Below are 24,412 nucleotides of genomic sequence, written 5' to 3'. Positions count from 1 at the left end.
CTACCACCATCCATGTCCAAAACACTTCTCCCCTCAACACACTGGAACTCTGTGCCCATTAATCACTAACTCCCTCCCTCCAGCTCCTGGCAGCCACCATTCTACTTTCTGTCTCTATGATTTTAATCGAACACATAGTTTTTATTTAAAATTAAAATTATACTGTATATAGAGTTTTGTGCCCTGCTCTTTTTAACTAATATTGTATCCCTCATTAATAGTCTTGTCAATGTCATTTTGTAATATATTCTATACGGATGTCTCTTCCTTTTTTTTTCCATTTTCTTTTTTTTTTTTTTTTTTTTTTTTTTTTTTTAAATTTTTTTTTTTTTTTAATTTTTATTTTTGGGACAGAGAGAGACAGAGCATGAACGGGGGAGGGGCAGAGAGAGAGGGAGACACAGAGTCGGAAACAGGCTCCAGGCTCTGAGCCACCAGCCCAGAGCCCGACTCGGGGCTCGAACTCACGGACCGCGAGATCGTGACCTGGCTGAAGTCGGACGCTTAACCGACTGCGCCACCCAGGCGCCCCTCCATTTTCTTTTAAAATTGTCCATATGCATACTTAAACAAAGTTTTGTGAGTAAGCGACATTCTGTAGAGTGTTTAAGTAACTCCGTAAAATTAACAGCTGTTGAAATCTTTTGGGAAAAACAAGATTAATGCTGTCACGCAGTGTCTTCTCGTTTGATTTTGATAAAGAAGCTACACTTGTTAGAACAGAAACAAGAAAAATACTTACCTAATCTAAGTGAATTTTCTGAGGCCATCTTAACATGATAAACACCTGTGCCAACATTCTACATTTGTTCCCAGTGTAATTATTTACATAGAAAAAGAGAGGATTATAAAACATAAAGGAACCTACAGTTTTCTATAACACTATCTTTCCTAGGAGAGTTGTAAGATTTTTGGCCTCACTTCTACTATTTTTTTTTTTAGACTAAATGCAGAAAAACCTAGGTGGTAGTTACTCTTAACCTAAAACACTTACCAAGAAGAAAATTTTTCAGTTCTGACATGAGACTAGGAAAACAGGACAGTCTTCTTTGGAGGCCCCATCCCACTCCCATCACCCCTTGGCTCATCTGTTAAGGTGTTAATGGGATTTTCTGTGTGGTGTTGGGATCTTTGTGGAGCAGGCATTGTGTCACTCCCTTCCCTGGGTCTAGAGTGCCTCTCCTGAGGGAAAGAGCAAAATTTACAGTTGTGGCCTAGGTGAGGGAAAATCCCTGAATCTTAAAAGCCTGTTTCTTCCTAGGGCCTCATTTCCCAACAAACCAAGCCCTCCCCAGGACCGTGCACTATGAAAGGAAGTGTCTTTTTCCTTTAAACCTTAGAAAATACACCCATGCTGAATCAGCCATGTTCCAAGCATATTAAAACAAGCCATTGCTAATGGTAGATTTCAACTAGATCTGTTCTCCACTGTACAGACCTCAAAGTCTTCAGTACCATTGAGGACTCTGTTCTTATTTTCCAGTGTGATGGGAGCACCACCCCAATCCAGAGAAATCTAGTTTCCTTGAAAGCTGGCTTTGCTCTCAGGGCATGTTCTTATGGGTGGCCAACGGTTCTCCCGGGCTTCCGATTGGCCAACAAAAATGGCCATGCTCACCATCCCTGCCTCCACATTCTCTCCATTCCATGGCTTCCACTGCCTGGCCAAAAACTTCTATGGTTCATGCCAGGGGTTGATGACGAAGAGTTCCTAGTACTTTCCCTGTCCTAAATGCAGAGGAGAGCTCCTGTAGTGATGGTCCCTGGAGACCAGCCTCTTGAATGTTCTACCCAGGTTACAGAGCCCCAGCTTTCTCACTAGGGCTTTCTGGAGCCACCCACCCCCTCCCTGGTGTTTGGTTCTCATTCCTAACCACCCCATTTCTACTGTCTCATCTCTAAAGTGTTTCCTATAATTGGGCAACTTCAAGTGCCTGTACAATAATAACCTTCCATTAGTAGAAGTTTGACTTCTAATGCTTTCTCTGGTACCCCTCTCATTGCTTTAGGCTTCTGGAGAATATCTGCAATTGTGCTTTCCCAAGCCCTCTCCCTCTGAGGCTCCAAGAGTGTGGGATCTTTTGCATTGGTCTGGGCTGCAGAGAATGATCCCCTCAATCGTACATAAAGCATTAGGATGAATTGAATGTGGATGAGCCTGTCTGATCTAGAAATTGATTTTAACCAATCAGGGAAGCTACATTGTAAAGGCTCAATCCAGAGGCAGTCTCTACCCTTCTCAGCTCCTAATCAATTCCTGTTGTTCCTCATCCTGTGTGAGAAATAAATTGGCAATTGCAAAAAGTTCCCGAAATGAGGATATCCGTAAGAGTTAGGTTTTAACAGTGATTTCCTCCTCAAGTCGATATTCAAAATATAAATAGAGGGAACAATAGTAAACAGAAGGACAAAGCAAATAGTTAAACTTGAAAGCAAGTTTGCCTCCACAAAAACCCTGACGGAGTTGTGGTTGCATTTATTTTTCCTCTTAAAGAAAAGAAAATGAAAATTATTGATAGTGAAAAGGAAATGAGTTGATAGTGAAAAGGAAAAAAAGGTCTGAGTTGCTGAAATGTTTGGTTTAGAGGATTACTTCATATAAGGTCAGATGCAAAGTTGCCTTTGGCTTTCTGAATATCTTGTACCTTTGAGTACTGATTCTCTATAGGTTTTAGTTTCACTTTCTGTGTGTTTTTCATATATGTTAAATCAATTTATATCGTATGCTAATAACTGGCTAGTTTGGGATCAGGTATTTTTAAAAGTTATATTAATTCAGAAGGTGTTGGGAAATATTGGCCCAATAATGCAGCTTTCAGTATAATTTATGACCAGAAATCTTTGCATTAAAAAATCTTCTGAGTCACTGTATCAATTATGTCCATAGAAGAATACATTGTTTTCTATTTTTGTAGGCATTTCCTGTTTCACTTTTACATATTCTGTAATGTAGGTACAACTATTGTTTTGTTGATTCTTGTACTTGGACAAACCAAAGTTCAGCAACACCGAGTTTTTTTCTTCTTCCCCTCCACGCCTCCCTCTCTTGCCCCAAGGTCACTATAAAAAGCAGGAATAAAGTGCATGTTGGCTGTCTCCCAGCTCAATGTTCCATACTTTGGGTGAAGCCGGATCTTGGAGCACTTTTCAGTTACCTACTCATTTATGCAATCTGAGTCAGGTAAATATGCTTAAGCCAAATCAAAGCCAAGTGTTTAATATGCTTATTTTCAGAATGATTTTATTTACAGTAATTGCTTTCCTGTTTTTTACACAATACATTGTGTTCTTAGCAGGGCAGAGAAGTGTATTTAAACCCCCTATCTGGTGACTTGGCCCATTTTCTCTGCATCTGATGATAGCATCTGGCAGGACCCAAAGCTCCAATCCCAAGTGATTCACATAATGTACAATGTTACCCTTGTCTGGTTTTCTCTTCACTAGGACTGTCTAATAGGATTTGAACTAAAGAATTTCCACAAACTTAAAAGTTGAATCTTAGATTTGGATGGGATCTTTCAGTTCATTAAGTGCATTTCCCACCCAATGCAATAATCTCTTCCATAGCCTACCTGACAGTGGTTATCACCCCTTATCCCCCAACACCTCCAAGGACAGGCCCTCACAGTGGATGAGGCCGTTCATTCCACTCTGAACAATGAATTCCTGGAAAGTTCTTCTTCAGGTCTTCATGATGAACAGATATTTTTGTCTCTAATTTCCACCCATTGGTCCTACTTTGATCATCAGATGACAAATTACATTATGGTCATAAAATTAGAATTGACCTTAACATTTTTTTTTCAGTGTATTTACTTATTTTGAGAGAGAGAGAGAGAGAAGCAGGGGACAGAGCCCAACACGGGGCTAAATCTCACAAACGTGAGATCATGACCTGAGCCAAAATCAAGTCGGTTGCTTAACCAGCTGAGCCACCCAGGCACCCCTTGACTGTAACATTTAAATTCTTGGGGCGCCTGGGTGGCGCAGTCGGTTAAGCGTCCGACTTCAGCCAGGTCACGATCTCGTGGTCCGTGAGTTCGAGCCCCGCGTCAGGCTCTGGGCTGATGGCTCTGAGCCTGGAGCCTGTTTCCAATTCTGTGTCTCCCTCTCTCTCTGCCCCTCCCCCGTTCATGCTCTGTCTCTCTCTGTCCCAAAAAAAAAAAAAAAAAACGTTGAAAAAAAAATTAAAAAAAAAAATAAATTCTTCTTTCACACAGTGAAAATGTAAATAATTCTCATACTACCTCCTAAGAAGGTGACTTTTATTATCCAGGTAGATATTTCTTGTTCTTTTAACTGTTCATTCTCCTTTTATGGCTCACATAATTGAGATTCTTCAACTTGCCAGAGGCAGGAAACCCAACTCAAAATGGCTCAAATGAAGAAAAAAAGTATTGATTTACTAATTGAAAAGTCCAGAGGAAGAGGAGGGTTCTGGCCCAGCCAATGCCATTAGGGCTAGGTCTCACTTGCCATCTGTGTCATTCAGTGTCCCATCAGGAGAACAAGCCACACAATCATTTGAACAGGGAAATTTTATTTATTTTTTTATTTTTTTAAACTTTGTTTTAAATATAATTTATTGTCAAATTGGTTTCCATACAACACCCAGTGCTCCTCCCAACAAGTGCCCTCCTCAATCCCATCACCCACTTTCCCCTCTCCCCAACCCCCATCAACCCTCAGTTTGTTATCAGTATTTAAGAGTTTCTTATGGTTTGCCTCCCTCCCTCCCTCTCTGTAACTTCCCCCCGCCTCCCTGGGTCATAGGGTAGATTTATTTTTAAATTTTTTGAGGAACCTCCACACTGTTTTCCAGAGCAGCTACACCACCAACAGTGCAAGAGGGTTCCCGTTTCTCCACATCCTCGCCAGCATCTATATAGTCTCCTGATTTGTTCATTTTAGCCACTCTGACCGGCATGAGGTGGCATCTCAGTGTGGTTTTGATTTGTATTTCCCTGATGAAGAGTGATGTTGACCATCTTTTCATGTGTCTGTTGGCCATCTGGATGTCTTCTGGATGTCTTCTTTAGAAAAGTGTCTATTCATGTCTTCTGCCCATTTCTTCACTGGATTATTTGTTTTTCAAGTGTGGAGTTTGGTGAGTTCTTTATAGATTTTGGATACTAGCCCTTTATCCAATATGTCATTTGCAAATATCTTTTCCCATTCCGTTGGTTGCCTTTTAATTTTGTTGATTGTTTCCTTTGCAGTGCAGAAGCTTTTTATCTTCATGACGTCCTAATAGTTCATTTTTGCTTTTAATTCCCTTGCCTTTGGAGATGTGTCGAGTAAGAAATTGCTGCAGCTGAGGTCAAAGAGGTTTCTTCCTGCTTCCTCCTCTAGGGTTTTGATGGTTTCCTGTCTCACATTCAGGTCCTTCATCCATTTTGAGTTTATTTTTGTGAATAGTGTAAGAAAGTGGTCTAGTTTCATTCTTCTGAATGTTGCTGTCCAGTTCTCCCAGCACCATTTGTTAAAGAGACTGCCTTTTTTTCCATTGGATATTCTTTCCTTCTTTGTCAAAGATTAGTTGGCCACACATTTGTGGGTCCAATTCTGGGGTCGCTATTCTATTCCATTAGTCTATGTATCTATTTTTGTGCCAATACCATACTGTCTTAATGATTACAGCTTTGTAGTAGAGGCTAATGTCTGGGATTGTGATGCCTCCCACTTTGGTTTTCTTCTTCAATATTACTTTGGCTATTCGGGGTCTTTTGTGGTTCCGTACAAATCTTAGGACTGCTTGCTCTAGCTTTGAGAAGAATGCTGGTGCAGCTTTTATTGGGATTGCATTGAATGTGTAGATTGCTTTGGGTAGTATTGACATTTTAATGATATTTATTCTTCCAATCCATGAGCATGGAGTATTTTTCCATTTCTTTGTATCTTCTTCAATTTCCTTCATAAGCTTTCTATAGTTTTCAGCATACAGATCTTTTACATCTTTGGTTAGGTTTATTCCTAGGTACTTTATGATTCTTGGTGCAATTGTGAAAGGGATCAGATTCTTTATTTCTCTTTCTGTTGCTTCATTATTGGTGTATATAAATGCAACCAATTTCTATACATTGATTTTGTGCCCTGCAACTTTGCTGAATTCATGTATCAATTCTAGCGGACTTTTGGTGGAGTCGGTCAGATTTTCCATGTACAGTATCATGTCTTCTGTGAAAAGGGAAAGTTTGACTTCATCTTTGCCAATTTTGATGCCTTTAATTTCATTTTGTTGTCTGATTGCTGATGCTAGGACTTCCAACACTATGTTAAACAACAGTGGTGAGAGTGGACATTGAACAGGGAAATTTTAATCTAAAGAATTATTAACTATAACAAGGGATTGGAATAACAATTTATTTCTTGGCTTTCAAGAAATAAAGAGAATTCTAAAAAATGCAGAAGTAGCACATATAAGGAGCAATATTCCCCCTGGGGCTGGGATAGAGTACCCAAGGAAGAGCCAACCATTCCCATCCCCTGACCCTGAGTTGAGATCCAGACCTTGTTGGAGAGGTCACAGCTCTATTTCACTGATTGGCAGAGGAGTAGCTCTCATGCTGTTTCAGGGGAACTTCCTGGAAATTTACCCCCTGGAATTTGCTGGAAATTCACCTTCTTAGGATGCTGGGGAAAGTGTAGATGCTGATGAAGTTAACATTATTACAGCTACTAAAGAAAAAATATTTGAGGGCCCATGTACATTTTTGCAGAGCAGACAATAAATTGGGGCTGAATAAATTGGGGTTGAATCTGGGGCTAAGAGACAATAAATTGATAACTGGCAAACAACCATTATATTCCTTTCCTTTCTTCAGGCTCTATGCTCACTCTCCCATGGTAACAAGATGGCTGCCAGCAGCTCCAAGTTCCTATCTCTTCCTCTAGGTGACTCAGCTGGGAAGAGAAGACTCTCCCAAATATTACACTGGATCACGGTTAATCAAGTCTAACACAAGGTTAATCAAGATCTTGTAACACAAGAATGTGTTCATTCCTGAACCAATCACAGTATCCAGGTGGCTCTGTTGCCCTGATTGGCCAGGCCTGAGATATCCTACCCCTGGAGGTAGGAGTGAGTCAACCTCACCCCTATCAAATGTACAGAGAAAGTTCCAAGTAAAATCAAGCTGTTGATCCAGAAGAGGGAGTGGCTGATAAGCAGGCAAAACCACACTTACGGTCATTAGGGGTAAAAATCTCAATCAGCCAATGCCTCTCTTTTCTCACCTTGGTAAAGTACAAACAATAATAATGTCTATTTGAGTTAGAAGGGATTTTTAAAATGCCACACCTTTATTCCTGCTCACATTTAGAAAAACTTGGCAAATAGGCTCAAGAGCCAGTGGGATGCAGTATAGCATGTTAGCTTTATTAGGGAGAAAGGCCAATATCAAATGCCATTCAGGGGCTGTCACCATCTCTGGTAGCACTAAACAGCCCACAGGACCCTACATACCTCCCTGCCCCTCAGGCCATATGAACTGGCAACTGTAAAACTTATGAACTTATGGCATAGACAGAGATGAGTAGACCAAATCTTGTGTTCTTTGTAGCTAGACAAATCTCAAAGAGGAGAGTAGTGAGCTGATCCAGATATGCACAATTCTTTTTTCTTTTTCTTTCTTTTTTTTTTTTTTTTGATGGGGGAGCACAAGTGAATAAAGAGCAGAGAAAGAGAGAGAGAGAGAAAATCCCAAGAGGGGCAGAGGGAGAGACAGAAAGAGAAAGCGGGGCTCACCCAAAGCAGGGCTTGTGTTTTTATCCCAAGTGAGGCTTGTGTTCACCAGAAGCAGGATTTGTGTTCTCTCAGTGTGGGACTTGAACTCATGAACCGTGAGATCATGACCTGAGTGGAAGTCAGATATTTAACAACTGAGCCACCCAGGTGCCCCACAACTCTTCTTTCTAAACACTCCCTGCCCCTGCAAAATAAACTATTCTTCTTCCCCTGGGAAGAATACGTGAGGGTGGGACAAGAGAACAGGAATGTAATTCTAGCAGAGTCCCATCTACACTCTCTAGCTTGGTTAATTGGGTTTACCCATTAAGATTATGGTTACCTGAAGTTTTAGCTACCTCCTTGGAGGATCAGGCATCTGTCAGATCTGGCTCCCTCCTTAATGGGGCTCTGTCAGTTCCAACCACTTTTCCTATGGGTTATTTTCTGGGCACTTGCAGTATTTTATTTTATTTTATTTTCCAGTATATGAAGTTTATTGTCAAATTGGTTTCCATACAACACCCAGTGCTCATCCCAAAAGGTGCCCTCCTCAATACCCATCCCCCACCCTCCCCTCCCTCCCACCCCCCATCAACCCTCAGTTTGTTCTCAGTTTTTAAGAGTCTCTTATGCTTTGGCTCTCTCCCACTCTAACCTCTTTTTTTTCTTTTTCCTTCTGCTCCCCCCATGGGTTTTGTTAAGTTTCTCAGGATCCACATAAGAGTGAAAACATATGGTATCTGTCTTTCTCTGTATGGCTTATTTCACTTAGCATCACACTCTCCAGTTCCATCCACGTTGCTACAAAGGGCCATATTTCATTCTTTCTCATTGCCAAGTAGTATTCCATTGTATATATAAACCACATCTTTATCCATTCATCAGTTGATGGACATTTAGGCTCTTTCCACAACTTGGCTATTGTTGAGAGTGCTGCTACAAACATTGGGGTATGGCACTTGCAGTATTTTAAATTTGCATTGGTTGCAACATTTAAAGAGGGGGTGATATCACGTACAAATCTCATTTCAGGTTCTTTGGGTGAAAAAAAATAAGTGACTTAGAACCCTCATTCTCACAATGAAACGATCTGCTCGACCTGAGTAGCAGCTGCCACCTTGAGATTGAGGATGATCTCTCCTGTTTGCTGTAGTCCACACAAATCCCGTTTATTACAACTGGCCACCTCACTCATTTACTTACCTGCCTGGCCAATGTAGGCATTTAAAAGTATAACCCCTGTGCTAGACCCCCTATAACTGGTGCCTTCCCTGCCATTCTGGGTGGCCTGGTTCCACTAGGTGGATGCCCATCCGTACTCTTTTAGGTGGGACTAGCCAACTCTTACCAAGTGAGCCTAGAAGGGTGCAGGCAAAGGCTGGTCTATTTCTATAATTCTTAAAAGAATAAAATGACAATAGGCATGTTACCTGTGCAGTTAAGCATGGCTGTGGTTATTATAATGGTATAACCACCATGTAGAAAAGAATTTAGAATGTCCACATTCACATTCATGAACAGCCCGGAATAGAGGAAGATGGCGGTGTAGGAGGACGCTGGGCTCACCACGCGTCCTGCTGATCACTTAGATTCCACCTACACCTGCCTAAATAACCCAGAAAACCGCCAGAAGACTAGCAGAACGGAGTCTCTGGAGCCAAGCGCAGACGAGAGGCCCAAGGAAGAGGGTAGGAAGGGCGGCGAGGCGGTGCGCGCTCCACGGACTGGCGGGAGGGAGCCAGGGCAGAGGGGCAGCCTGCTGGCCAAGCAGAGCCCCCAAGTCTGGCTGGCAAAAGCAGAGGGGACGGACGGAGTGTGTTCCGACAGCAAGCGCGACTTAGCGTCTGGGAGGTCATAAGCTAACAGCTCTGCTTGGAGAACGGGAGGGCTGGAGGACAATGGGAGGGAGAGATGCTGAGCCCCAGGACGACAGAGCTCAGCTTGGCGGGGAACAAAGGTGCTCGCCAGCGCCATCTCCCCCGCCCATCCCCCAGCCAAAATCCCAAAGGTGACTGGTTCCTGCCAGGGAACTTGCTTGCACCGCGCAAACACCCAATGCTGTGCTTCTGCGGATCCATCCCCCCAGCGGGTCTGACTCCCTCCCGGTCTGACTCCCTCCCAGTGCTGCAGGGCCCCTCCCGAAGGGGATCTCCGAAGGAAAAGCGAGCTGAGCCTGCCCCTCCCACCCCTGTGCACCTTGCTGATCCACCCCAGCTAATATGCCAGATCCCCAGCACGACAAGCCTGGCAGTATGCAAGTAGCCCAGACAGTGAATCCCGCCCCTAGGAGAGGGGAAGAGAAGGCACACGCCAGTCTGACTGTGGCCCCAGCGGTGGGCTGGGGGCAGACATCAGGTCTGACTGTGGCCCCGCCCACCACCGCAAGTTATTCAAGACAGCACAGGGGAAGTGCCCCTCAGTCCCGCACCACTCCAGGGACTATCCAAAATCACGAAACGGAAGAATTCCCCTCAGAAAAACGTCCAGGAAATAACAACAGCTAATGAACTGATCAAAAATGATTTAAACAATATAACAGAAAGTGAATTTAGAATAATAGTCATAAAATTAATCGCTGGGCTTGAAAACAGTATAAAGGACAGCAGAGAATCTCTTGCTACAGAGATCAAGGGACTAAGGAACAGCCAGGAGGAGCTAAAAAATGCTATCAATGAACTGCAAAATAAAATGGAGACAACTACGGCTTGGATTGAAGAAGCAGAGGAGAGAATAGGTGAACTAGAAGATAAAATTATGGAAAAAGAAGAAGCTGAGAAAAAGAGAGAGAAAAAAATCCAGGAGTATGAGGGGAAAATTAGAGAACTAAGTGATGCACTAAAGAGAAATAATATACGCATAATTGGTATTCCAGAGGAGGAAGAGAGAGGGAAAGGTGCTGAAGGTGTACTTGAAGAAATAATAGCTGAGAACTTCCCGGATCTGGGGAAGGAAAAAGGCATTGAAATCCAAGAGGCACAGAGAACTCCCTTCAGACGTAACTTGAATCGATCTTCTGCATGACATATCATAGTGAAACTGGCAAAATACAAGGATAAAGAGAAAATTCTGAAAGCAGCTAGAGATAAACGTGCTCTAACATATAAAGGGAGACCTATAAGACCCGTGACCGATCTCTCTACTGAAACTTGGCAGGCCAGAAAGGAATGGCAGGAGATCTTCCATGTGATGAACAGAAAAAATATGCAGCCAAGAATCCTTTATCCAGCAAGTCTGTCATTTAGAATAGAAGGAGAGATAAAGGTCTTCCCAAACAAACAAAAACTGAAGGAATTCGTCACCACTAAACCAGCCCTACAAGAGATCCTAAGGGGGATCCTGTGAGACAAAGTACCAGAGACATCGCTACAAGCATGAAACCTACAGACATCACAATGACTCTAAACCCATATCTTTCTATAATAACACTGAATGTAAATGGACTAAATGTGCCAACCAAAAGACATAGGGTATCAGAATGGCTAAAAAAACAAGACCCATCTATTTGCTGTCTACAAGAGACTCATTTTAGACCTGAGGACACCTTCAGATTGAGAGTGAGGGGATGGAGAACTATTTATCATGCCACTGGAAGTCAAAAGAAAGCTGGAGTAGCCATACTTATATCAGACAAACTAGACTTTAAAATAAAGGCTGTAACAAGAGATGAAGAAGGGCATTATATAATAATCACAGGGTCTATCCATCAGGAAGAGCTAACAGTTATAAACGTCTATGCGCCGAATACAGGAGCCCCAAATATATAAAACGATTACTCACAAATAAAAGCAACCTTATTGATAAGAATGTGGTAATTGCAGGGGACTTTAACACTCCACTTACAGAAATGGATAGATCATCTAGACACACATTCAATAAAGAAACAAGGGCCCTGAATGATAAATTGGATCAGATGGACTTGACAGATATATTTAGAACTCTGCATCCCAAAGCAACAGAATATACTTTCTTCTCGAGTGCACATGGAACATTCTCCAAGATAGATCATATACTGGGTCACAAAACAGCCCTTCATAAGTATACAAGAATTGAGATCATACCATGCATACTTTCAGACCACAATGCTGTGAAGCTTGAAATCAACCACAGGAAAAAGTCTGGAAAACCTCCAAAAGCATGGAGGTTAAAGAACACCCTACTAAAGAATGAATGGGTCAACCAGGCAATTAGAGAAGAAATTAAAAAATATATGGAAACAAATGAAAATGAAAATACAGCAATCCAAACGCTTTGGGATGCAGCGAAGGCAATCCTGAGAGGAAAATACATTGCAATCCAGGCCTATCTCAAGAAACAAGAAAAATCCCAAATACAAAATCTAACAGCACACCTGAAAGAAATAGAAACAGAACAGCAAAGACAGCCTAAATCCAGCAGAAGAAGAGAAATAATAAAGATCAGAGCAGAAATAAACAATATAGAATCTAAAAAAACTGTAGAGCAGATCAACGAAACCAAGAGTTGGTTTTTTGAAAAAATTCATGAACAGCCCATCACAGTGTACCCAATAGAATCCTATGATCATCACAGTATTTACACACACGCACACACACACACACACACAGAGTGAGGAGAAGAGATTTGCTGGTAACTACTGTTGGGAGACAATTCTTCATGGATCTTCAGTGTTTCTGTATGGCTTGCAAGGACAGGTACTGACCTCCCTTTATTCTAGATCATATTTCTTAGCCTCATCTAAGGATGTTTATACAGTGAATAGCCTTGGAATATAGAAATAGTGTCTCCCTGCAGAGCAAAGGGCAGTCATGTTTACAGTCCAGTATAATAAAAGATAATGTCTCCTCAGGAGCAAAGGGTATTATTACTGCCCATTGTAAAACAAGATTTGTGTTTCCTAACCATAGGCTTCCCTCCTGTAACTTACCCCATTGTGTGTGTAGTTCCCACTGGGTTCTCTTCACATTACACCAACAGCTGTGTTTCTTTATTATGTGACTTCAGTCCCCGCTCATGGCAAAGAAAATTGGGCCAGTGTGGGCCCCTGATTCCAGGACAGCATTACATTAGCTGGTCAACACTTACCCTGTGGTCTGGCTGGGCAAGATAAGCCTGGCCAATCAGAATTCTCTTTTGAGAGAATAAAGTTGCTAGTAACAGGAGCAGGAAAGGAAAGGATGCCTAGAAAGAGTGAAGACAAATTAGAATTGGGGACACAAAATGGTAACAGCAAGTCAAATTTTGAGCAGAACAGATGCACACAGAGAAACAATGTTGCTATAAGAAACAGAGACAGAGATAGAGTAGCCCAAGAAAAAGAGAGAAAAAGTAGCTTTGGTTCCTGATGGCTTCCTAGTTTCTGTTAACAAATATCTTTATCATAAATGCTCTTTTTCTAAAGATTTGAGTGACTCTTTGTTTCAATCAACCAAAGGACCCTGACCAAGACAGCTGGCCATGCCTGTAAACAGGCATCTAGCTGAGAAACAGTACACTATTGCTCTATCACAAAATACTCCTCTTCCAGAAAGGGACCGTGAATGTGGGAGCAACCATGCTAATCACCCTTAGGAAACAGAAAGTTGCCTTTAAGAATGTTACCTTAAAATGATGAATTTTGTGGCATTGAACTATATCTCAATAAAGCTGTTGATTTTAAAAAGTGTTTTTTTAAGGGGTGCCTGTGTGGCTCAATCAGTTAAGCATCTGACTTGGCTCAGGTCGTGATCTCGAGGTTCATTAGTTCTAGCCTGGTGTCAGGCTCCATGCTGACAGCTCAGAACCTGGAGCCTGCTTCAAATTCTGTGTCTCCCTCTCTCTCTGCCTCTCCCCCACTTGCACTCTGTCTGTCTGTCTGTCTCTCAAAAATAAATAAACATTAAAAAAATTTTTAAGTGCTTTTAAAAGAAAAGCTAATGTAATACAAATTATTGGGTTTTTTGAAGGTACCAGGGAAGTCATTAAGGACAAATGTGTGGGACAGATTGAGTCTGCCTTTAAGGAAGAGGAGGAGCTTGGGAGTGTATAACCACATGCCCTGGGTCATTTGGATTTGTGACCTAAGAGCTTGGACAGTCCCAAGGAAACCTGAGGGGACCAGGATGGCCCCTGACTGTGGTATTAAATAGTCTGGGCAGCAGGTGTCTACTTAGGTAGTATTGACAATCCCTCCCACTCAAATGATCTTAACATCTGCTAGTGTTTCTCATCCATTAGGATGGCTATTAACAAAAGAATAGAAAACCGCAAATGTTGGTGTGGATGTGGAGAAATTGGAACCCTTGTGCTTTGCTGATGGGAATGTAAAATGATGCAGCCACTGTAAAGAAATTGCTATACTATTTTGTACAGAAAAGGAAACCAGTTACATGGAGGTGACTGTCTAAGTGGAGACTGTGGAGTGGAGAATGCCTAAGGAGGAATGCAGTGAGATTAACCCAGATAGGGCATTAAATGACACCAGAGACCATCACTCAGGTTTTAGCAAAATAAAGGACCCAGAAGAATTGAGCAGAGGCTTGAGATGACTCTCAGACCAACATGGAATTCTTAGGGGCTCTTCTCTCTGTAGCTCCAAGCTCATGCATAAATATTCATATTCATATTGTTTTGAGTCTGCAAATTGGAATATCATAAATGTACATGGCATCTAGGCCCAAGAACATTGGGACAGGCTAAGGGGAGGACATGCTGTGTGAGACTTGAGGAGAAAAGCCTTGTCTGAGCCAGGTGAACTTTGCTGCAGATGCACTGGGGGCATCATAAATGAGATGCTCCTCACTACAGACCCTCTAGGATAGTGTTTCTAACGCGTCATGTGAGATTCTGCATGTTCTAGGTAAGAAAGGATTTGGTCTTCCAATAAGGCTGATCTAGGTCACTGTCTGCAACCTCCCTACTCCCTTTGCTGATAAGGAAACAAACTTTAATTTGTGAAATAAAAGTGACTTATCCAAGATTATGCAGGTAGGGCCATCTCTGCCTCTTCTCATGGAATATTTTGCTACACTTCCAAACAATTTGAAGTTGTGTATCAGTAGGTCTTTATAACAATTCTACTTTTCTCTATTTTCTTTGAATTACCTTTATCCAGCACCCTGAATGATGATAGAATGCATTCTTATTAATTCAGGAAGGGGATCCTAATGTTGCCCATGGAGTTGGGGCAGTTTCTCCAATAATGGCGCCCTTAGCCCAAGAGTAGCAAATAATGGTGGCCAGGCATCCTTAGGACTAGTGGTATATACCTCAAAGATGGTTAGAGAAGCAAAGGCTTCATTTGGGGGTCATGGGACAGAATGAACATATTGAACTCTACAGCTGTGGTCCCATTAGCATCTTGCCTAACCAAAAAACCACACACCAGACAGAATATGCTTCGGGTCCCTACCCAGCAACTTTTAAGATGCCTTTGCGAAACTCTGTATCAACAGACACAATTTCATTGCTCTGTGATGTATCTATCATTCATGGGTGCCATTTACTTCAGACGCCAGACGGGCTGCTTAAGCAGTTTCCACTGTCAGTTGTGTAGAGTGTTGGACACATTCCAGTAAAATTAAAACTAATACGTGTTGAGTGTTTGCTATGTCCCAGGGACTGTTCTAAGTGTTTTTTAATTTTGTTTTAACATTTATTCATTTTTGAGAGACAGAGCACGAGTGGGGGAGGGGCAGAGAGAGAAGGAGACACAGAATCCAAAGCAGGCTCCAGTCTCCCACCTGTCGGCACAGAGCCCTACATGGGACTCAAACTCACAAGACTGCTGAGATCATGACCTGAGCTGAAGTCGGATGCTCACCGACTGAGCCACCCACGTGCCCCTCTAAGTGCTTTCTATACATTTATTCATGTAATCTTCAAAACAACCCAGTAAGGTAGAGGCTATTATTATTCTGATTGAGTAGGTGTAGAAACTAAAATAAAGAAACTAAACTAAACTAAAATAAGTTAAGTCACTTTTCTGAAAGCAGCAGCCAGTAAGTGGCAGAGCTGGGATTTGAGCCCAGAAAATCTGGAGTCAGAATCTGTGCTTTTAAATCTTTACACTATTCTGCCTCTCGTGTACTATATGGTTTAATATAATGGGTAATTATACATCAGAACTACATTGTCTTTCAGTCTCCTGAAGGGCATTTTGACCTTCTTCAGGGTTGACTATCCCCCCCCACCCCAACCCTTTATCAAGAGGCCATTGGTTAATATCCTTTCTGGATCCCAATGTTTAGTGTCAGTGCTATAATTTGTGTTGCTATGGAAAATTTCTGGCTGAATGCAGTTTTCCTTATGTTGATTAGTAAATAACTTGTAATTTTTTCAGGCAAAGAGTTTCTGAAAAGGAATTACTGGGTTTTTTTAAGATTTTATTTTTTTTAAGTAAATTCTACACCCAATGTGGGACTCAAACTCACAACCCCTAGATCAAGAGTCACATGGTCTACCAACTGAGCCAGCCAGGCATCCCTAGAAAGGAATTATTATCCCATGTCTCTAATCCTCTACTTGGAGGTGAAGCCTGGTGGGCTGTCCCTGCTTATCTGACCCAGAGTAGCCTGGGCAGGGAGCCTGAGGTTCTCACCCATGGCTATGAAGTTGGAACCAAGACTCTCAGACAGATTGGGGACATACATAGACAGATAATGAACTCAGGAGTTTTATTCTAGCAGGGTCACCTAAACAAAGTAGCACTGAGGTGGGTCAAAAGAGCTAAAGCAGAGTGGAATGGGTTGAGAAACCCAGCAAAGATAGGAGAAGGAAGAGGCAAGCCAAAAGGAATCATTAGAGGGCTTTCCAGGCAACTTTGACTGACTCTGTGCAAGATCAGAGAAAGGAAGCTGTTGCCAGAAGTACTGACATGTTTGAATAAACTTCCCAAACTTCAGAGAATGCTTAAGACTCTATTCAAATCTTTATTAATTTTCACATCCCTTAAATATGCATATAATCAGTGTGAACAATTCTGTGTGCTCTTTCACTTAGTGTTAATAAAGCATTTCTAGGAATCAACACAGTCCACATTCTTGGATCTTTTATGACATTCCTTCCTATTGCTCTTTGGCCATTTCCCTACCCTTGAAGCAATTCCAATATCTTTCTCTACTGGACATGCTTGATAAGGTGTTGTGGACCTGTGCCTGCTAAGGCAGAATTCTCCCAGGCACATGTACACCTGGGCTCGTACTCATTGTGGGCATAGAATCTTGAATTCTGAATAGTCATCCGGGTCCACCTTGCCCAGCTGGCTACCTCCAACAATAACCAAAGGTGTCCTAGGACTCAGGGCCTCATAAAATCCATAAAGAATTAATTTAAAAAGACCAAACCCAGATTGAAAGAAGAAAAACTTATTATGTACCAGTTATCCTACACATAACCAGATATCAAATATTGTCTATAGTGATTCTATGTTAACTTTAAAAATCCTCTGGTCATGGTTAACACTTCTGTCCTTGCAATCCAGTGTGATTCTTCTTCTGCTTCTGTCATCCTGATTCTGTTGATTCCATTCTCTTACTTAAAACCCACCACTGAGTTCTGGGCTCTTAGGATGAAACCCAAGTTCCCAACTCCGGTCAACAGAATTATGGCCCCAACGGGGTTCACGTCTTAATCCCTAGAGCCTGATTATATTATTGTACATGGCAAAAGAGACTCTGCTGATATAATAAAATAAGGATCTTGAAACAGGAAGATTACCCTGGATTATCTGGGTGGGCCCAACATAATCATAAGGGTCCTTATAAAAGGGAAACAGGAGGGCCAGGGTCAGAGAAAGAAGATGTAAATAGGTAGCCTCCAGAAGCTGGTAAAATGAAAAAACTGATTCTCCCCTAGAGCCAGAACAGAAGAATGGTGCTGAGGAACATTTCTAAGTGCCAAGGTTCCCACATTATCCTCTTTGATGTCATAGAATTAGTCTTCTGAAAATCCGTAGACATATATCAGCCACAATATTTATTAAGTGCCCTCTGTGTGCAAAGATCTCTGCTTTAGTACATAATTATAGTTGGTTGAATAGTGGTACCCCCAAAATGTGTTCAAGTCCTAACCCCTACAACCTGTGAATATGACCTTATTTTGAAAAAAAGTTCCTGGGGCACCTGGGTGGCTCAGTTGGTTAAGCATCTGACTCTTGATTTCAGCTCAGGTCATGATCTCACGATTCGTGAAATTGAGCCCTGTGTGGGGCTCTGGGCTGACGGTGCAGAGCCTGCTTGGGATTCTCTCTCTCCCTCTCTCTCTGCCCCTCCTATGCTCTGTGTGTGCATGTGCTCTCTCCCTCTTTCTCAAGGTAAGTAAACTTAAACAAACATAATTTTTTTTTAATTTTTTTTCAACGTTTTTTATTTATTTTTGGGACAGAGAGAGACAGAGCATGAACAGGGGAGGGGCAGAGAGAGAGGGAGACACAGAATCAGAAACAGGCTCCAGGCTCCGAGCCATCAGCCCAGAGCCTGACGCGGGGCTCGAACTCACGGACCGCGAGATCGTGACCTGGCTGAAGTCGGACGCTTAACCGACTGCGCCACCCAGGCGCCCCCAAACATAAATTTTTTAAAAAGAGAAAGAAAAATGTCCTTGCAGATATAATTACATTAAGGATCTCAAGATAAAATCATCCTGGCATTGAGGTGGCCCTAACTCCAACAACAGATGTCCTTATAAGAGAAAGACAGAAGGAGGGGTGCCTGGGTGGCTTAGTTGGTTAAGTGCCAATTTGGTTTAGGTCACGATCTCACAGTTCATGAGTTGGAGCCCCACGTGGGGCTCTGTGCTGACGACTCAGAGCCTGGACCCTGCTTCAGATTGTGTCTCCCTCTCTCTCTGCCCCTCCCCCGATCACACTCTGTCTCTCTCAAAAATAAATAAACATTAAAAAAAAAATTTTTTTTTTTAATTTTTTTTTTTTTCCCAACGTTTTTTATTTATTTTTGGGACAGAGAGAGACAGAGCATGAACGGGGGAGGGGCAGAGAGAGAGGGAGACACAGAATCGGAAACAGGCTCCAGGCTCCGAGCCATCAGCCCAGAGCCTGACGCGGGGCTCGAACTCACGGACCGCGAGATCGTGACCTGGCTGAAGTCGGACGCTTAACCGACTGCGCCACCCAGGCGCCCCTAAAAAAAATTTTTAAGAGAAAGACAGAAGGAGATTTGAGGCACAGAGATGCACAGGGGCAAGGCCATGTGAAGACAGTGGTAAAGATTGGAGTTATGTTGCCAGAAGCCAAGGAAAGCTTGGAGATGCTAGAAGCTGGAAGAAACAAGGAATGATTCTCTTCAGAGGGAGTACAACCTGGCCAACACCTTCAGAGGGAATCCAGACTTCTGTCCTCCAGAACTGTGAGAGAGTCACTTTCTGTTGTTTTAAAACCCTTTCTATGGTCATTTGTTATGGCAGCCACAGACAATACTACAACAACCTTCCCTACACTTCTCTGTTCTGTAAACTACTAAGATCCTGTTTGCCTATCACACTACAGACAAAAGACACCTTTCCATCCTGCTCTTTCCCATCCCTCCACACTTCCGCTTGTGGTTCCTATCTACCTCTCCTGTGCTTTAACCACCTGTTAGTACACACTTCTCTGAGTGACTTTGCTTTCAACACAAAAGCAACCGGTGCTGACCGGCCTGAATGGACGCTGGCTGCCATGATGGAGCAAAGTCCAGGAGGCCTCTGCTGTGTCAGGCATTACCTCTTTAGGTGCTGGATCATGGCTAGCAGATATTGGCAAGAGTCCCGATGGGAATTCTTGTTGTGTACCCAGAACTGTGCTAAGTGGCCTATATCTGTGAAACCACAGCACAACTAGATGGGTGAGGAAACTGAGGCTAAAAAAGGTTCAGTGATGTGCCATATGTCACTAGTTAGCAAGCAAGTAGCAGAGTAGGGGCTGGAAGCCAGGCAGCTTGACTCTGAGTTCTGTTGTGGAGCAGCTGAGGAAATGCATGGAGACGGTCATTTCTCTATGGAGTAGAGAATAGTTGGAAAGAAGTGCCATCCAGTCTGGGACCCTCAGAAACAGGAATTATTTATTTCAGAAAAATGGCATCAGAGGGGATACAAGTTGACTCATCATTCGGTCCCAGCTGGAGCCTCAGAGCCAAGGAATGCATCAACCCCAGGGGAAAGTGAGCAGGGGTGTGGAGCACTCTCCCACTGGTACCCCAGGGAGGGGTGAGCTCCAAGCTCGGGATACAACCATGGCAGAGAACTCAGAGTACATGGAAGGCTGAAGAACTTTTGGGGAAGCTGGGGAATGACAGCCAGAACCCCAAAGGCGGGAACTTGGTAAGATTCCCTGAGGCCTGAGGTTTCCCCGCATTTGCCGTTCTTTCCCCTCCCGCCTCCCTGAGCTGACCCTGTGAAACCTTGGCACGGAAAGGACACATGCGCTTATGTGAGTGATGCGCAGACTGGGTAAAACAAGCCAACCTGAGTCTCCAGCCTTGGAGTGGAGAAGTGAAGCCAGAGATAGAATGGGTAGTGTTGCCTTGAAAGAGGGAAGGGCCCTTAGCAGCCCGAGGCCTGTAGTAGAGAAAAAGGAGAACCAAGGAGACCTACCTCAGCCTCAGCCACAGGCATGGCCCCTGGGGCTTAACCACTGAACACTCAGTGCTCCCTGCACAGACAGGTGGAGGGAAAGTGAGGGGAGCCGACTTAAAAGTGAAGAGCAGCTGGCACCATGGAACTTACCAGTGCATGACCTCCTTGCTTTTACTCCCCAACCCCCCATATTATGATGGCCATGTTTGCTGACAGTCGGTGGCCTTTTCTGGTACTACGTATGTAGGTGTGCCTTACAGGGATTTTAAAATAAATCTAGTCCCAAGTGATTCATTATTCTATTACATTAGTTAGCTGTTGGCAGATCTGTCACACCGTATACAAAAGCTGAGCTATTTTTGTGCTTGTACTTATGAGTCATCTCGCCAACTTTCTGTATATATTTTCTACCACTGTTCTATAATCACATTTTTTCATTCTGGGGATACAGGTGTTAATTATGTTTTTACTTTCTCCTACATTCTTTTTATTCTGAGACCAAAATAGCAACAACAAACAAAAATATCTTTATTTCTTTAATATCCCATGGAGATGTCTAAAACTGACTTTGACACCCATGCTGCAACTTAGATCTGAAGTTATAAATAAGCTACTGTAAATGTTCTTCTGAGATTTGCAATCAGCAAAAGTGTATATCAAGATAGCCTTGCATTTGTAGAGCCTGTCATAGTGTGTGCTCATCTTACCAAATGACTAAGTCTTCAAAAATTCTTTTTTGTGTTCACTAGATCTGCCTTGTCCATCATTGCTATGGAACTTTAAAAAGTTCACCTTAAACCCTCAATATGTGTTTACACCAAGAGAGCTGAAGGAGAGAGGGAAAAATATACAGTGACTCAAGAAAAGATGGATTTGGGGGCGCCTGGATGGCTCAGTCAGTTGAGCGTCCGACTTCGGCTCAGGTCATGATCTCTGTCCATGAGTTCGAGCCCCACGTCGGGCTCTGTGCTGACTGCTCAGAGCCTGGAGCCTGTTTCAGATTCTGTGTCTCCCTCTCTCTCTGACCCTCCCCCGTTCATGCTCTGTCTCTCTCTGTCTCAAAAATAAATAAACGTTAAAAAAAAAAAATAAAAAAAAAAAAGGAAGGATGGATTTGTATGGCAGAGAAGACTACAAAACATGTGTTTCATTTACTACACTATTTCTGGAAGGTCTCCCTTTGGCAACTTTAAAAACTTTTTTTTTTCATGTTTATTTTTGAGAGAGAAAGAGAGAGAGAGACTGCGCATGTGCGCGTGTGCAGGGGAGGGGCACAGAGAGAGGGAGAAAGAGAATCCCAAGCAGGCTCCCTACTGTCAGCACAAAGCCCAACGTGGGACTCAATCCCACCAACTGCAAGATCATGACCTGAGCCGAAATCAAAAGTCAGCCACTTAACCAACTGAGCCACCAAGGCGCCCCACCTTGGCAACTTTTAAGTGTTGTTATATCATTTCTTGGAGGCTTCTCTAGCTGTTCAAATGTGGTGAAAAGATGAGAGAATTGTAATATGAAGGTAAGGGAGGGTCTGGCTCCTCTGATTGAAAAACGTTTTTCCATTTTCCCCTTTTATGTCACCTCGAAACCCTGTCGAGTTGACTCAGTTACACTGGCTGGAGCTGAGTTGCATATACTTGAAGGGACACACACTTCCCCATTCGTATGACCACACTGGGAAGTTAGAAGCATAACTTTGACTCAACAGGAATTTTTCTGTCCACATACTTTCCATATCCAAGCTGTCAGGCCTCAGATGAAGGTCTTTACACTGTGCCAAAGTTTATTCTCATGGGCATCAAACCCAATTGCTCAACAGATAGCTTGTTGTTGCTGCTGCTGTTGTTGTTGTTATTTGTTTTTAAGTAAACTCTACACTCAACATGAGGCTTGAACTCACGACCCTGAGATCAAGAGTCACATGCTCTACCAACAGAGCCAACCAAGCACCTCTCAACAGATAGTTTTGAGAGAAATTTGGACCTCAGAGAGCTTCCCATAGTCATTTGTCCAGACCGATGCCCTAAAATTACTGATGTCCACAAGTCAACTTGTGGACTTAAGGGATGACACTTAAGGAATGACACTCTTCAACAGCTGAAAATATGAGATGTTCTTGATTTTTTAAAATATTTCATAGATGCTGCAGATGATAATTTTGTTCTGCAACCATAACAACAGGGGCCCGGACCACTCTTTTTGTGGTAACTATTCTCAATATATTTTCGGCTCAGTTTCACCTTATTTTGAAGTGCAAATACACATATTCTAGAGAATCGAAGGTAGTGCAGGGTGGCTGGATCATTGTTGGTATTAATTAATAACAATCAGTCTTTTTGTTGAAATCAACAGAAAATCCAATTTACACTGATTTAACAAAAAGAAATTCATCGTCTCACCTAAAAGGCAAGAGGTTGTTCAGGCCAGAGATGATTCAGGCCATAGAGATAAATCTTGATGGTGTCAAGGGCCTCATTTCTTTTCCTCTCTCTGTTCTGGCTTCTACTATGGAAGCTGTACCCCCAGGCAGACTTCCTTCATGGTTGCAAGATGAATGTCAATAGTCCTGAGGTCATATGATTCCTTGTTCATGTCAGAAGGACAGAGAACATCTTTTTCTTCAATTATCAAATAAACTCCTGGGTTTCATTCCAGAAATGGGACCGTTTACTGGATCCAGGAATATGGGGTAGCATGCTGGGCAAAAGTAAGCTCATCCCTGGAGCAGAGGGAGAATTAATCACATGTAAACTGTTTTGCTGAGAATGGGGTAGAAATGCTTATGCAAAAGAAAATGGGGGCAATGTTTTACCAAAAGAGGAGTATATGGATACAAGGAGGGAAAAATAACCAACATCCTTTATGGAGTGTTGGGAGGAAAATTGTAAACTACCCAGAAAAGTAGTCATAGTTGTTATGCCCAGAATTCGTGATCCCCAAATACCGCCAGGGAGCCGAGTCCGATGTAAAAGCAAAAGAGCCTTTATTCAGGCTAGCTAGAGCTCAATCCCCTACCTGCACCGACGCAGCGGTGAGATACCGGGGAGAGAGTGAGTTTCAAAAGGACAAAGGTTTTATTGGGGCCTAGGGGCAGTTGGTGAGGTAATGGCTATGGCCTCGGCCGATTGGCTGGGGAAGGGTCCGAGTCCTGTTAGGCAGGTGGGGGGGGGGGGGGGGTTACTCAAGGGGAGGAGGTGTGGTCAAGGTGAAGGACACAGAACAAGATGGAGTCAGCCTGCGTAGGCCCGCCCTTTCATTCCCCCCTTGTCATGTAGCTGAGGGACCCAATCATGGGACCGGCTGCATTTATGGTGACAAGGGGAACAGAGTTTGGAGGTTTACGCAAAGTTCTGGGAACCAAGTGTCCCTGGGGTGGCTCTTGGAGGTCTGATTAAGTATTGTCCCCAAGCTGGTGTCTATGATCTGCCAGGTGATGTTTTGGGGGGCGTGGGGACTCCCGGCAGCATGAGCAATGACAAGCAGAGTTAACAGAGTTACCAATATTAGGTGGGTCGAATGCGCTGTAGCTTGAGCTTGAGCGGGTTGTGTTGGTCCCAACTGATGGCCCATCGCGTGACGAAGTCCTTCCGGATCGAGGAGGGGTCCGCTGGCCGAACGTGGGTGTGATGGACCCAGGTCGCGATGCCGTCTACCTTGAGAGCGGTGGGGGTTGTCAACACCACGATGTAGGGTCCCTTCCAGCGCGGCTCGAGGGTCTCTCGGTGGTGCCTCTTGACATAGACCGTCTCCCGGCCTGTACTGATGAGGTGTCGGGGTCGGGCCAGCCTCATAGATGGCACGGAGGCGCGGCCAAATGTCCTCGTGCACCCTCTGGAGCCCTCTCAAGGAAAGAAAAAGTTCTTGATCTTTAAACTCAGCAATAAGTTCAGCTCGAAGGCTGGGAATAACAGGGGGTGGCCTGCCAAACATGATCTCGTAGGGAGTAAAACCCAGAGTGTAAGGAGTGTTTCTAACCCGGTAAAGGGCGTACGGTAGGAGAGTCACCCAGTCCCCGCCAGTCTCCATGGTTAATTTGGTAAGGGTCTCTTTTAGGGTTCTATTCATTCTTTCTACCTATCCTGAGCTCTGGGGCCTATAAGCACAATGTAATTTCCAGTTTGCCCCCACCGCCTTGGCTACTGCCTGTGTTACCTGCGAGAT

Source organism: Neofelis nebulosa, chromosome 14 (genome assembly GCF_028018385.1).
Source record: "Neofelis nebulosa isolate mNeoNeb1 chromosome 14, mNeoNeb1.pri, whole genome shotgun sequence".
NCBI lineage: Eukaryota > Metazoa > Chordata > Mammalia > Carnivora > Felidae > Neofelis > Neofelis nebulosa.
This window is presented reverse-complemented; position numbering follows the sequence as displayed.